Source organism: Protopterus annectens, chromosome 3.part1, assembly GCF_019279795.1.
Source record: "Protopterus annectens isolate FY-2018-M chromosome 3.part1, PAN1.0, whole genome shotgun sequence".
Classification (NCBI taxonomy): Eukaryota; Metazoa; Chordata; order Ceratodontiformes; family Protopteridae; genus Protopterus; species Protopterus annectens.
In genome coordinates this window covers 741,460,979-741,477,006 of record NC_056732.1, presented here as the reverse complement: position 1 = coordinate 741,477,006, position 16,028 = coordinate 741,460,979, and positions in this window count along the sequence as shown.

The following is a 16,028-nucleotide window of genomic DNA, read 5'->3' as shown; positions in this document are numbered from 1 at the left end:
ATGAATCCCTTGTAATATAGTCAAACTTAGTAAGCCCCCTTTGAAGGTGATGGTCAAGATACTTACTAATGAATACCGTCTTATTCCTTTTACCATCAACTATTGGCCTAAAAGTTAAATTACTTAAGCCTTTATGTAATTTAGGAATGCCAAATATGTTGCTCACCATAGGAAAATCATTTTTCAAGTAATTAAATACCACTTTATTAATCTGACCCTGGTATAACATATCTTCTATCATTAAATCTATTTTCAAAAAAGCTACATGAATCTCATTTAATGTAACTTCTTTATATGCCTCGCCAGTCAACATTTGAAACATATAATTACTATAGTCATTTTTATCCATTTCAACAATCCCATTACCCTTGTCAGGTTTCATAAAGCAAATATTTTTATCTGTGATGAGCTCATTTAATAAAACCATTTCATCTTCACTTAAATTATTATTTTCACCATTTAAACCATGCTTTTTACTTTTCTTAAAAAATTCCCTTATTTCTAATTCACAGGCTTTTTCATATAAGGCCACAGTATTATTAATAGGGGGTTTAAACTTACTTGGTTTATATAGTTACCCATCATTTCATTCTACAGCACTGTAGAATTTTTAAAATTTACATATACATATAGTTCTACAGAAATATGTTACTTGGACATTCAGTTAGTAGTAGCTCAAGATAAAAAGAGTCTTACATCTAATATCTATAGGAAGGCCACTTTCTCCAGCTCTTATTTGAATTATCAAAGCTGGCACCCTAGCCATCAGAAAAAGGCTATTGTTAAGGGCCAAATGGTCAGGGCTGCCAGAATGACAAATGATTTTCAGAGATTTAAAGAGGAATTACAATTTATTATGGAAATGTTTATAAGGAGAGGATATCCGGCTGTTTTAGTTAGTACTATAAAAGAGGAGATTATGGTAAAAAGGGACAAAGGATTTTATCAACCTTTATTAAAGGTTAATACACAAGAAATCAGGGATATTGATTTGCAGGCAGTTAATGTGGGAACTGGCAAAAAGAAATGTAAAGAAAGAGAAGGGAAAGATTGTTTGTATTTTATTACTACTTACACTGTAGATACAGAATTTATGGTTAAGGTTATACGAAGAAACTGGGAACTTTTGAAGTTAGATGTGAATGTTCCCAGCAAAATCAGAACTCCACCCATAAATGTATATAGGAAAGATAGATCTTTTAAAAATCTTTTAGAAAGGAATTATCTTCATAAAGTAGAGTCTTGAAGGCCAGTTGGAAATTTTAGGTGTGGAAGATGTAGTATTTGTAAGCATATCTCCACCACAGGAAATAAAATAGTAGTAGCACATGAAGTTATCTATATTAAGGGACATTTTGATTGCTTTAGTAGGAATGTTGTATATATTGCTAGATGTGATCAATGTCCAGCATTTTATATAGGTAAAACTTGTCGAACATTAAGAGAAAGGATAGGTGAGCATGTTTTAGACATAAGACATATGAAAAATACTAATGCCCTGTATAGGCATATTAGACAGCATCCCAAACATGAATTTAAATTTAGTGTGATACAACAAATTATTAAGGATGCTCAAGGATGTGTATTGGATGTCCATTTGGACATTAGTGAAATGAAGTGGCAAATAAGATTAGATGCTACCACCTATCCGGGCGTTAATGACAGTATTAGTATCTCTCCTTTGTTAAAGTTAAAACATATTTTAGGATAAAGTTCATGTATAGACCTGGTCCCTTGTAGCATAAGTAACTTTGATAAAGTTTTTTAAAAGGTTTATTTTTAAAAAAATTATTTTTATATATATTTTTAAAAGGTTTATTTAATCATTTTTAATATTTTTAAACATTATTTTGAATGCTAAGCATGCTTTTATATATTAATATAACTATTATTTTAAAATTCCCCTTGTTGACCAACTAAATATACGGTTCATTTTAGACGATATGAAATTTGTGTGAAATATAATTGTTACAATAAGTATTTGAATTTTATAGTTAAAAACATGGTTCTGGTTGAAAACATTTTTAAGGAGCATGTCTTTTTAATGTTGTTATGGATACCAATGATGTAATTGAATTATTGTTTAATTCCTAAGTATTTTTAAAGGGAGTGGGAGTTTGGGCTTACTTGTTCTGATGAAGTCCGTGAATGTAGGACGGAACCTAGGTTAACTTCTTTCAGTGTATTAGTGTACTGTTTTGGTGCAATAAACTTGTCAGTTTTTCTAAAAGAACAGCGTAAGTTCCAGTGTTTGGACTGCTCAAGTTTTCCGTGGTTGGATTTGTGTTACTATTGTGTGTGACCAGTGCTGTGCAATGCTTGCCATGTATGTGTTCTTTAGACCATGACATGGACAGTGTCTGGGATGTGCACACGTCCCACATGCATGTACAGTGACATGTGGAACTGTACCTGGGGTGTCTGGCCCCTGTTGTGTCCACAGATTATCATCAGATGTGCCAGACCTGGCCTCATGTGGTGGGAACTGATAATGGACATTAGGTTGACCCTGCACCTACATTGATAGCATGATGCAGGTATTCCTTGGTGTCGGTGGCATCTGTCCATACAGAACATGTGTTTAAGGCATGGTATGTCCTTTGTGGGTCACATTTGATGGCACAACAGTTGTTGCAGGCGTCAAGTGGGGAACATAGTGAAGGTGCACTGTCTGCAAGTACGTGCCTATTGTACTGATGGACAGGGAGCCATGCCCTCTGTAGTCCAATGCAATCACATCATGGTTACTATCTGTGGACAAGATGCAGGGTACTACCAACATAGCGGTTGTTGCCTAGGCAAGTGTGTTTGTGTTTGAGACATGGTTTGAGAGTGTTCTCTGGGTAATACAAGGGTTGCTTACTTTGTTCACCAGGCCTTGATGTCGTATGTAGGGGTATGGGTTGGCACCCCAGCCTCTCGGCTACTTGACATCTGTTATCCTGGTAAGGTGGACATTGTGACATATAATAGGGCCACCATATAAGTGATTTGTAAACCCCACTCCACAATGAGTCCAGTTGTTGTGTGCACTCACAGCCACCTCCACACAGGATAGGAAAGACAAACACAAACACACATTTACCATATGTAGGATTAGAACTCCTACCAAACTAGTTTATCACACTACAGTATTACACAGTTATAGGACATGCCACAGAGATTACTAGGCTACTCCTTTCCCAAAGGTGTATTTCAAAGTGAATGACATCAGCAGACTTGCCAAAGTAGGGAATTTAAATTGTAGTGAGTGTGACTGGCCTAAAAAGCATTGCTCCCTACACAGACAGAGAAACACACACACAAACACACACAGACACAGTTGCCATGTCTGAGATTAGAACTCCTACCTAATTAGTTTATCACACTACAGCATTAAGCAGTTATAGGACGCGCCACAGAGATTACTGGACTACTTCTTTCCCAAAGGTGTATTTCAAAGTGAATGACAGCAGGATTGCCATAGTAAGGCTATGGGGAGGGCAGTGTGTGTGCATGGGTCATAACTCATTCATCTAGAGGTAGACACACCACACTTCGGCACATGCAGGTTTATATTCGCAGGTACATGTATAAAACTGCTAGATGACTACTGCCTTGTACAGTCATGTTGCACAGCTAACACTAGCACCGGAGAGTATTTAATGCTGAGGGATACCAGTGGCTAATTTCTACAGTGAGTGACATTTACACATCATGTGGTTGTAGCCATTTGGCTGTGTGCTGGGTGGGATAGACCTCATGATGGAAGGCTCATTGTCATGGTTACTCTCTTCTACACATCTGTGTATGTGTACGTTTGGCATATTATAGTGTGTTGTCCTTGGATATATGTGTGTATTCCTATCCAATGTGTGTGCAAAGCATGACTGGTGCATACTGAGGAGTGTATGCACTAATATCTGCAGCTGTCAGATAAGTATGGTTCACTGTTGTTGGCAGACATGTGCTTCAGTTGTTTAAGTGTGTGTGCATGCCCAGTATGACTTTTCAATATGTTGTTGTCTGACATTGCCTTCATTTCTCTACGTGTGTGAGCATGCTCAGTATGCCCTTCTGTACTGAATGCATGTATCAATTCCAGGTAATTTGTACTCCAGTGCAGACCTGTGTGTTCTACACCTACAGCTAGCAAACTGCTTCTGCAGGATATCTGTAGGTCAGTTGGCAATATTGGGGTCAAACTGTGCAAGGGATAGTGCGCACTGTGGGTGATTGTGTCTGTACTACTTCTGCTACATGGTACTGGTGTTAGCAGAGATATTCAGACATGTGTACTGTTATACACTGTGATGTTTTATGTCCTCAAGTTCTGTCAGGTGGACATTTTTGATCACAGTGATGTCCTGGGGAGCACAGGGTGAATGCAGCTGTGTTCAGTATTGTGGTCATATGCCTACATATTCATGGAAAGTTATGCCATTCTGGAGGGAGAGCTGCAGACACTTGCTGCTGGGTCTTTGTATCCAGTTCAGCACCTTGGTACAGTGATGGCAGAGGATCCCATACTTGTACATCCATCGAAGTGACAGTATGGCCTTATCTTGCTGTGGCAATACCTCAGACCTGTACGGATTCACACAGGTTACCCAGAGGCAGGGGTCATAAGTCAGGAAATTACCCCTATTGTGGTGTACGGGCAGGTTTGCAGCCACCCATTTTGTGTTTGCAGCCAGGGATAGTATGTGCACATGGCTGTGTGTTAGACTTTGCACATTCCATGCTGCCCATGCTCCCACCCCCTTCCTAATATTCTATCCTCTTCCATACATTATGCATACATTCTCTGATACTTTCCCTATAGTTATCACCCTATCACAGCTGTGTTTTGGTGTTGGTTCACAGTTCATTCAGTGGGGCATGGTGGACATGTTACTGTGTTTTGTCCACACGACCTTGCATATGGCTTATGTGGAGTGTGTCATGTTGTTATTTGGGTGTCCATGACATAACATAAATTGGCAGTACGGGTGAGATGCAGACCTTTGGCAAAGGCCTGCAGGCCATTTGGTGATGAGGCAGGCCAGCTGTAGCAGCCTGTTGCATTCTGTCAGTCCTACAGTCCCAGACTGCCATGCAGTATATTCCCCTGGGGTAACAGGGTAGGTGTGCTAGGTTTTCATGACAATACTTTCTATCAGTATTGAGCAGGTGGTGTGGATGCTGGCAGGGTGTTGCTTACAGCTAGGGACACACCTGCATGGGACACCTGCACTGCATGTTGCGTTCTTTTGCTATTGCCATACACAGGTGCTGCTCATATTGTACCCATTCCCAACAGCAGGGATAAGACCATAGAGGTACCTGTGGGTAGTGTTTTGGTGAGCTGGGTGCATGTGTGCTATGGACACTACTTGCATCTGACTCACAGATATCCATGGAGCATTCCAGTTATGTTGGTTTGTGCAAGGACATCAACCATTTCACAATACATTAGTTCTATCACTTTTGTGATCTGCAAGTGTTCAGCCAGACAACATTGGTATTCCCTACTACAAGCCCATATAAAGTGATGCATACTTGTATGTACAATTCCAAGGGTGTGTCCATTTCATGGTTACACATTATATACTGTATGTCTGGGGTCCTTTTCCCTTTGTGCTGCTTGTATATCTAGACCAACAGTCATGCCATGCCCATCTTTCAGATGGTAACACATATTACCACCATACATTTACAATGGCTTACTGCTAGCATGTGTTATACTGGGGAGCATTGTCTTAGGCACTGCAGTTGTGAGGACTTGGCCTTGTCATCAGCAGTAGTGAGCAATGGCCACCAGGTCAAACCTCAATATGCATACATACTGACCACTCTCACTCAATATGAAACCTGCACCAACCTAACACACGCATACCTGCATATTGTACAAGTGCTACTATCTATCCTGCTACCTTGGCCACCTCAGGTCATCTGTGCTCCACTGGTATTATACCTACACATACAGGTTACTACATGACTACATCGGATTGGGGGGCACATCTGACTGTTACTACATTTCTACATTGGATTGGAGGGGCACATCTGACTGTTACAATGTATCTACATTGGATTGGGGGGGGACACCAGACTGTTACTACATTTCAAAATAGGATTGGGGGCGCACTTGACTGTTTCTACATTTCTACATAGGATTGTGGGGGGCACAACTGACTTTTACTATATTTCTACTTAGGATTGGTGGTGAGGACCACCTAACTGTTTCAACATTTCTACATAGGATTGGGGGGCACACCTGACTGTTTCTACATTGCTAAATAGGATTGGGGGGCACACTTGACACTTGTACACATTTGCTATGACTGTACTGGTATGTCAGGTACTCCATTTCATTCTGTATTGTAACCTATCATGCTGACTAGAGGCATATCATTGTACTACAGGTTTTAGGTTTGATTGACCTACATATCAGTTTCTGACTTCTTACCCTTCATAATGCACATCCCACTGCCTGACCTGATGTAGTCTGTCTGTGTAGTCCTGGGGGGTGGTTACCCATAGCCATCATTCAGAAGCCATAGCATGGCTATTGTTTGGGTTTTTTGACATCTGTTCTGCTGGCTGGGACAGTTTTTGGGTATGTGAACCTCCCTGACTGGCATATGTGTGTCATATGGACACACGTGACCCAGCACATTTCCTGCAGTGGGTTTTGTCAACATGTGTACTGCTGGCTACTGTGGTGACACGAGTATCTGTTACAGATCACATGTTGCCACTATAGGTGTCTACTATCTTGCTGGAATCCCATTCAGCCACCCAGTTCCCTTGCATGCTCACATCCATACCATAGATGCAAGTAACAAAACAGACTACTCCGTTTGGCAATTGGTAAGAAGAGTGACTTACCTTGTGAGTGTGCCAGTATTGAGGATGGTGCTAGAGGGCTGCCTATGTCAGATGCACTTAGTACACTCCCTCTACATGGATGAGCACAGGTAATGTCATGTTTGGAATCCCTTTTACTGTACGTGCGAGTCAGAGAGAGGTGTCATTCCCTGGCTCCCTCTTGTGTCAATTTATGTGCTATGCATTGCCTCTTTGACAAGGCCAGGACATACTGGGTGTGCCTCCTTCTGCCTACTGGGGCAGGCTCAGGTTGTTACTCCTCCGAGTCACTCTGTGCCTGTACAGGCCTTGGCAATGGTGGGGGACTGTGTGGCCCTGCCCCGTGCTGTTCCTGCTGCAGCTGTTTCTGCAGGATCAGATTGTGTAGCATGGCACATACAATGACAATTTGAGTACATGTAGCTGGAGAGTACTGCAAGGCTCTACTGGATGTGTCCAGGCACTGGAACCATGACTTGAGCATCCCAAATACACGCTCTATTATAATTCTGGTCTGTGTATGTGCCTCATTATGGAATTCTTGTTTTGGTGTGTTTGCATTTCTGATGGGTGTCATCAGCCACGATTCCAGTGCATAACCAGCATCCCCCACTAGGTAAGCATCCCCCACTAGGTAACCGTAAGGGATTTTCCCACTGGCAAATCTCTGGTACAGCTGCATCAAATGCCAGATGTAGGAATCATGATAGCTTCCAGGGCAGCCAGCACCATATTCATTATTATGCCTTGGGCATCACACATGACCTGGCAGTTCATGGAGAGGAAGCCCTTGCAGTTGAGGTAGACCATACCCCACTCACCGCGTGGTGCTTTGATGCATATGTGTGTGCAGTCTATAGCAACCACTACGTCAGGGTATTCCACTATTTGGTGGAAGAGACATATATTGCTGGCCAACGAATCACAGGTGTTGGGGAAATATACGTGCTCACTGGCATGTGCTGACATGGCATCCAGGAACTGGTGGAGTACCCTGGATGCTGATGCCTGTGAGATCCCCATTATATCCCCAGTTAGTCTTTGGAAGGTATCTGTAGCTAGTATTCTTAGGCCTACACATACCTTGGTATCCACTGGGATGGGTTCCCCTCTGTTAGTTGTGTGTGTCAGGCATGGCCGGCACAGTTCAGCAATTTGTTGTAGGAGGTCCCTGTCCATCCTATAGCGCTCCACTATCTCCAGCTCATGTAGCCCCTGGTAGGTCATCTTGGGTCTGTACACTCCTCTCTGTCTCCTCACTGTGGGTTGGTCAACAGCATTCTCATCCTCACCATCCTCAGCCTCTTCCACATGTTGATGTATGATAGCTATTGCAGCCCCTATCATTTTTTTGCTTTTGTTTGTTAAAATTTCCCCACTTGTACACACTGGTGGTGTAGAGTATGTGGGAAAAACAAGAAGGGAAGGTGTTTGTATAGTTTATAGTAGTGTTCTGGGCTGGGCTGGTCTGCTGCATGTGTAATTGGCTGATTCTGATACATTTTTCCTGCAGCTATGCTAGTACTCCCTGATTACCTTCCTACTGCTGTTTTCCCCTCCCATTGCCTTCCTGTTTAAGCCTAGAGGCACGCCATGCAAACACAGTGCTCAAATGTGCACAGAGCTACTATTTCTTGGTTTACCTTTTTTTTTCCATTAAAACCCGGTGCACACCCGCTTAGGGAATGTAAAGACTGCTAGACAGCCTCAGACACATCTCCTTGCTTAGCTCTGCTAAGATAAAGGCAAACCCGAGCAACAGGGCCCCAGTCTGCTTACAGTATGCCTGACCCCCCCCACCCCCCATGATGCCAAATAACTCCTACGCTTGCACCAAGCTATTCCTGCTATTACACTGTTGGGTGCTGACTAGCATTGAGGGGAAATGTTGGATTCAATATCATTCCCCTCATTTGCATAGAATTGCCTGCTGATGCATAGTTACAGGTCCCACACTGAGTTTCCCCCTGAGCAATCACTATTCAGTGGCTATATTGTCTTCTGTCTGCCATTGAGTATAATGGCAAAATAGTGATTTTGTTTAGAATGCTTATTTTAGGTTTTTATTTTTCAGCCGATCCCACTTGTGTGCCGCTGCCCTACACTTAAACAGCTGAAATCAGCTAAAAAAAATAAAAGTTATTTTTTTTGCAACTGTTTTTCATGCCAATGGCCATATATTTGGCCATTGCTATGCTTTCAACATAATATACACTCTTTTGAAACAAAAAGGAGCACTATTGTTGTGAGTCCTCAAATACAATTTATTCCAAGTTGTATTTGAGGACTCACAACAATAGTGCTCTTTTTTGTTTCAATTGTTGTGGTTGAGTAGTATTGCACCACTTTTTTGGTTTGTTAATATACACCCATTATTTGGATCTGTCATGGCTCCGTTTTGCAGTTTGCATAAATGTACTCGGTTACTGAACCGACTACATTTCTGCAGATTACACTAGTCCTGCACGGCCGTCTGACAGCTTCCTGGATCACAAATTGACCTCATTTGCATGGATTTCACCTGCAAATATGGTAATTTGCATACAGGAGCTGAGTCCGTGCAGGACTAGTGCAGGAGCGCTCGTGCACATCCCTGCAGCTTATTCCTGGATCGCAAGGCAGACATATTGTCTGCTGGAGCTCCAGCACTAGTCCTGCACACTGTGCAGGGCTTGCTGAATCCCCCCTAAGTCGTGTACTGTAAAATTATAAAAAGTATAAAAATATATAAAAAATATACATATTTGTATATTAAAGTGCATAAATCAATCATTTACAACGGTTCAACAGCATTTGTCTTTTCTGTAGTATAGGTTTCATGCTCACTGCTGCATTAATAGCAGGTAGAAAGTCTGCTTGCAGTCTCACTATCCATTCATACTCTAAAGTCTCAAGTCTTTTATTCAGATCACCTCCTTGTATGCTTCTATGCACAATGATTTTAACTCTAAACATAAATTAATGGCTTCTTTCCTTTTCATCCATGTGTTTTGCAAGTGCATTAGTTTTAACATTTTTTGCATATTTAAGATGTATATTCTGTTATACTATCCTTAAGTCTTTGTCTGAACTCACACACATAGAAGAAAGGACACTTTATATTGGTTTCAAGGTATACCACATTAGAAGTAGAGCAGGTAGCGTAATATTTAAATATGTATTTTACATTTTTAATGGCTGTATAAACTCCACACTTTATGATGTCTTTACAACAGGAGCAGTTATAACAAAGAAAAGTACCTACTTTATGTGTTAATTTAACATTTTGTTGTTTCATATCCTTATAACAAAGGTGTTTTTTTAAGTTTGCACAGTTCCTGTAGCCAAAGTACAGTCTCTCCCCCATCAGTTGTTTCAGCTCCGGCATAGAGACTAGTAAAGTCCAATGCTTAGACAGAATATTTTTAATATCATTAGTCCTTCCTAGTTATGTAGTGGAAGGGACCTTTTTCCCTTACATAGTCTCTAGGGGGGCTTCTTTATTTCTAAAGTATGGTCTTGCACTACCCTACCTATCATTAATCACATCAGGTTTTTAGACTCTCAAGTGTAGCTGCATCATAGGTTCTGTCTTTAAATTAGTTTACCACTTGGTCCATCTGAGTTATACATTTCATGTTATCAGTATTCAAGCAACTTGCCCTAAGTAACTGAATCATTGTAGTGCTCTTAAATATATGTGCTGCATGCATACTTGTTCTATGGATGTTCCTATCTGCATGTACAGCCTTTTGAAAAATAGAAGTTTGAATACCATTACTAGATGTTCTTTGTGTTTCACTGTTGCAGTCATCACACTTGAGTTATCCAGCCAGGGGTAGCCCTCAGTCAGCCTAAATATCAGAGGCTTAGTATTTCTGCATCAGTTGCTGTTGCTCTTGGACTGATGTCAGGTCATCAGTGATATAAAATCAGGCAGCTGACACCATTACATCAATCTTTCTTGCTGAAGAGCCCGAAGCAGAAGCAGTTCGCATGAGTGCCAGTCAGCCGCTACCTGAGTTTCATTTCTGAATTGAAGTTGAAGTCTTCGAAAGCTAAGTACCCCATTGGGGATCCTGTTTTCTTGCTCTAACCGATGTCAGAAAAAGTTAACAATTGACTCACCTGTGGAAAGCAGATACCACACCGAGACTTCCATTCTTAATGTGTCACCCATTTAGGCCCAGACCATGACGTACCTTGCTGTCGCTTTTGTGCTTTGTTCAATGTCAGAAATATATGTTGTCGGGCCCTTATTTCAGCTAAATATTTTTGCTCTCGGTCCCCTTATTCCGATATGGCTTCAGTAAGCCATCCAACTACCGATCTTTCAAAAAAAATGAAAGGATAAAGACAGAGACAAACCGCACTGATCCAAAACTGCTGCCGATGCTTCCGTTAAGCTAGTTGTCAGTTCTTCAGTCCTCAGTGTGGCACTTTCACAGCCCCTGATGCCCGCCTCTGTGGATTTGCAGGCCGCTATTGAGACCGTTTCGGAGTCTGGTATGCCACGAGACTCTTCTTTGACTAAGGATCCTGTGGATGTCTCTACTTTGGATGGGTCTTGAGCCACTTAGCAGGCACCAGCTTCCGAGGAAGTTCATTGCACTACCGATACTCGACACAAACCGATAACATCTTTTGCATCTTCAGTTCTAAAACTACTGAGTTTCTAAGGCCCAGAGTATGAACTACGCCTAAAAAAACGATGACCCAAGCTCAGGCACCTGCTTCCATGCCTCATTCTCAAATGCTTAAAGTGGAGGAAGACTTTATCATGCTTATTAGGTTAAGTCAACCTACCCTTTCCAAAAGAAAAAGAGACTTGTCCCCAGCAGTTTTATCTGACCAGGACTCTGATGATTCTGAGGTTTCTGAATATGAAGACATGCAACCCCTATCTGCTGATGAGGGTTCAGATGCAGAGGAATCCATTCCTTCTGCCTCTCCTCCAGAGGATTTTTCTTTTGGTCAAACCCTACATACTTTAAGGGAGCATTTCCAATAGGAATGTCAGGACTATCCTCAGTCCAAAAAGAGACTCAGGGAATTCTTAGAATTACCACAGCACAGACCTTTAGTCATTCTTCCTGTCTTGGATGTTGTGGATGATGTCTTTATGGAATCCAGTTTGACTCCTGACACCCTTCCTCCTGCTCCCAGGAAAGCGACAGGTATTAAAGAGTCCCTGACTCTCACAAATTTCTTTTCAAAAATTCTTCTGCTGACCCAGAGATCATCTCCCAAGGACCTAAATGAATTAAAGCAACCAAAGATAAAAATCCCACACCCTTGGACAGGGATTCCTGAGTTTTAGACAGATGGGGTAAAAAAGTATACACCTCTGCAACTCTCGCCATTAGAGCACTAAATTGTCAGTTCCACATTCTGAAATATGAGCAACATACCATGCAACTCCTCAAACAAAAAGTATCTACCTTTTCTGCTTGTGCAGAAAATAAAGAATTACAAGAGCTTATGCATTCTACAAGCCAAGTTACTAAACACACCTTGCAATGTGTCATTGACACCCTAGAAGCATCTAGCAGGGCAGCAGTCACTGGTTCTGTACTTAGAAGGCATGCTTGGCTTAAGGAACAGACCTTGCCAGACCATGTCAAATCAAAACTATTGGATGCACCATTGAACAAAGACAATTTGTTTGGCACCAAAGCAGAAGAGGTCTTAAAAAAGATGGAAGAAAAAGCTAAATCTATGCAGACAGTTAAAGACTTCTTACAGGTCCAGCCTCTGAGGTTCAGTAGGCATTGCCCATCCAAGCACTGGTCCTTTCCAGCCCCCTCCAGGCCAGCCCAGCCAAGTCCTTGGGGAAGCAGACCCCCAGACAGCAGTCCCAGGGAGTGCAGAGATCTAAGCAATGGCAATCCTCCACTTCAAAAACAGGACGTGCTAAGCCACCCTCTTATGGAATGAACTCACAATGACTTTACATCTCCACCCTTTACCTCTGCCCACATGCTTGTGCCCCTAGAAGGAAAACTCTCCTCCCATGCAAACAACTGGGCCTCTATTACCAATGACTGATGGGTCCTCAACATAGTGTCCCAGGGATACAAATTGTATTTCCACACTCTGCCAACCCCAAAAGGGTTCCCAGAGCTTCCCCTGAATCAGTGGGCAGAGGTCAAAAAACAAGTCCGTTCCCTGCTCTTCATGAGGGCAATACAGCCTGTTCCTGCAGACCAGATAGGCCAAGGTTTCTATTCCAGGCTTTTCATGGTACCCAGAAAAGAGGGCACCAGATACTCAATCCTCGATCTATTAATTCTAAACAACTTCCTGGTGATACCAAAATTCAAAATGCTCACCCTGCAGCAGCTTCCTGCTATGCTTTCCAAGGATGCTTGTTTGGCCAACCTAGACCTAAAAGAGGCCTACCTACACATCCCATTCAGGGAATCTTGCAGGACATATCTATGTTTCAGGGCAGGATCTATGCACTTTCAGTTCTCTGTGCTTCCCTTTGGCTTATCCACTACTCTTAGAGGTTTCACAAAATGCCTCGCTCCAGACATTGCTTTTTGTAGATAAAGAAATATTCAAATTTACCCCTACTTAGATGACTGCCTGATTCAGGCAGATGATCAGGAAAAGCTGTTATAGCACCTGACCTTTGTAAAGGACCTCCTGACTTCCTGGGGTATACTATAAATGAAAAGAAATCAAATCTAGTCCCCACTCAAAAAATTGTATTCCTGTGAGCAAGCCTGGACACAGCATCCCAGATGGCATTCCTTACTCCAGAAAAACAAGCCTACCTGACAGGCTACTTCTCTAAACTAGCCACCAGAACCCAGTTATCCCCAAGGAAAATCCTGCAACCTCTAGGGTTCATGGTCTCCTGCATTCTAGTCATTCCATATGCCAGACTGCATATGAGGAAACTACAATGGTACCTAAAAAGCCTTTGGTGTCAACACTCTCAGGACCTGGAAACTATCGTCCCTATGATACCCTGTCTAAGGAAAGATTTTTTTGCTGGCCAGCAGCATGCAACCACAACAAGAGTCTTCCTTTCTCATAATCCCACGCCACCCAGACCTTCACCACAGATGCATCAGATTATGTCTGGGGTGCACACCTGGATGGCAGGTGCATTCATGGCCATTGGAGCCCAAATCAAATACATCTGCACATCAACCAAAAAGAGATGCTAGCTGTTCAGCATGCTCTGACAGCTTTCAGGCCCCTACTCTCCCCGGGGCCTCAAGTGATTAAAACAGACAACACCACAGTGATGTGGTATATCAACAAGCAGGGAGAAACTCACTCTTATCCTGTCTGCAGGATCGCCATGACCCTTTGGGACACGGCTTCAGCTATGCAAATACACCTGCTAGCACAATTCCTGCCAAGCTCCCTAAACTCTCTGTCAGATAACTTAAGTAGAAACCTGGTAGAACCACATGAGTGGCAGCTAGACCACAAAACCTTTAACCTTGTAACCCCAAAAAGGGGCACCCCGAAGGTGGACCTCTTTGCCTCCCACAACAATCACCAGCTCAGCAAATTCTGCACACGGGAACTTTACAGCAAGGCCTGGAAAGTGGATACTCTATCCTTCCAATGGGTAAACCTCTCGATCTATGCATTTCCCCATCTAGCACTAATTTCAAGAGTACTCAAAATAAGGGAGGAAAAACCAAGGGCAATGTTGATTGCCCCAGGCTGGCCATGCCAGCACTGGTACACACTGCTGTACAGCCTGTCACCCCTGCCACCACGGCACTTACCACAGATCCCAACTCTCCTGACCCAGAAGAATGGAGAATTCATGCATCACCAATTGCAGACCCTGAAACTGGTAGCCTGGCTTATACCCTGACCTCTTTTCCAACTGCCAGCTTAAGCAAACAAGTCCTGGATGTTATATGTGAGGCCAGATGCCCCAGCACTAGAAAATCCTATGCTGACCAGGGATCATACCAACAGCTCTACTAGATAGGGGCCAAGGGTACTAGCTGCTAGATCAAGGGCCTAGGGAACTAACCAAAGGGGCGGTGAATACCGCACAATGTGGCTGGGCTAATATATGCCTTCAGAGAGATAGCCCAGTACCTCCCTATGAACCTATGAACCTATAACAAGAGGAAAAGGTTTTGCACCTGGATCCAGGCTAAAGGAGCTGAAACAGCACAACCCTCACTACCTCTCATTCTGGATTACCTAGCAGACCTACTACACAGGGGCCTATCCTTATCTTCTATTAAAATTCATGCCTCTGCCATCTCTGCTCATTACAGCACAGAGCCACCTCTCTTCTCACACCCTCTCATTAAACAGTTCCTAAGAGGGGATAACAATTTAAGGCCGACCAGAAGAGCTCCTACCCCAGGTTGGGACCTTAATTTTGGGTTGGTAAAGCTCATCCTACCCACCCACCCCCCTTTGAGCCTGCAGCTTCAGCAGAGTTAAAATTCCTGTCTTGTAAAACAACCTTGCTTCTGGCCATCACTTCAGCTAAAAGTGTTTTATAGCTACAAGCACTCATGGCTGTTGACCCCTTCATCATCTTCCATGCTGACAGGGTCTCCCTCAGGATTAACCCAACTTTCAGGCTACCAGCCTTCTTGACTGCCTCCACCTTTTTCTTCAGCTTTGGGAATCAACCCAAGTGTGATGACTGCAACAGTGAAACACGAAGAACATAGTACAGTTGTGTACACTTACCATAAATTTAGATGTTCAAGTGTATTCACTGTTGCAGTCCTGGTTTCCCACCCTCCATTCCCTTTGTTTCTCTTTCTCTCTCTCTCTCTCTCTTCCTCACTCTTTACAGGGAATTTTTGGTATTTACTTTCCACTGGTGGTGTTATTCCACCTTAACTTAGCTCCCTATTTGGGGGCTCTTGACAGTTGGGACAAGAAAAACTGAAGTAATGGCATTAGCTGCCTGAGTTTATACTACTGATGACCTGACAACAGTCTTGGAGTGACAGCAACTGATGCAGAAATACTAAGCCTCTGGTATTCAGGCTGACCAAGGGCTACCCCTGGCAGGATAACCAAAGTGTAATGACTGCAACAGTGAATACGCTCGAACATCCACATTTATGGTAAGTATACACAACTGTACTTTTTCTCTAGCTTAACATCTAAAAAATGTATTGTGGCCAGTAAATAGTCCAATATAAACTTAAAGAAATTAGTGGATGTATGCATTAGTTCTACAAATGCAGTTAATTCATCATAGTTCT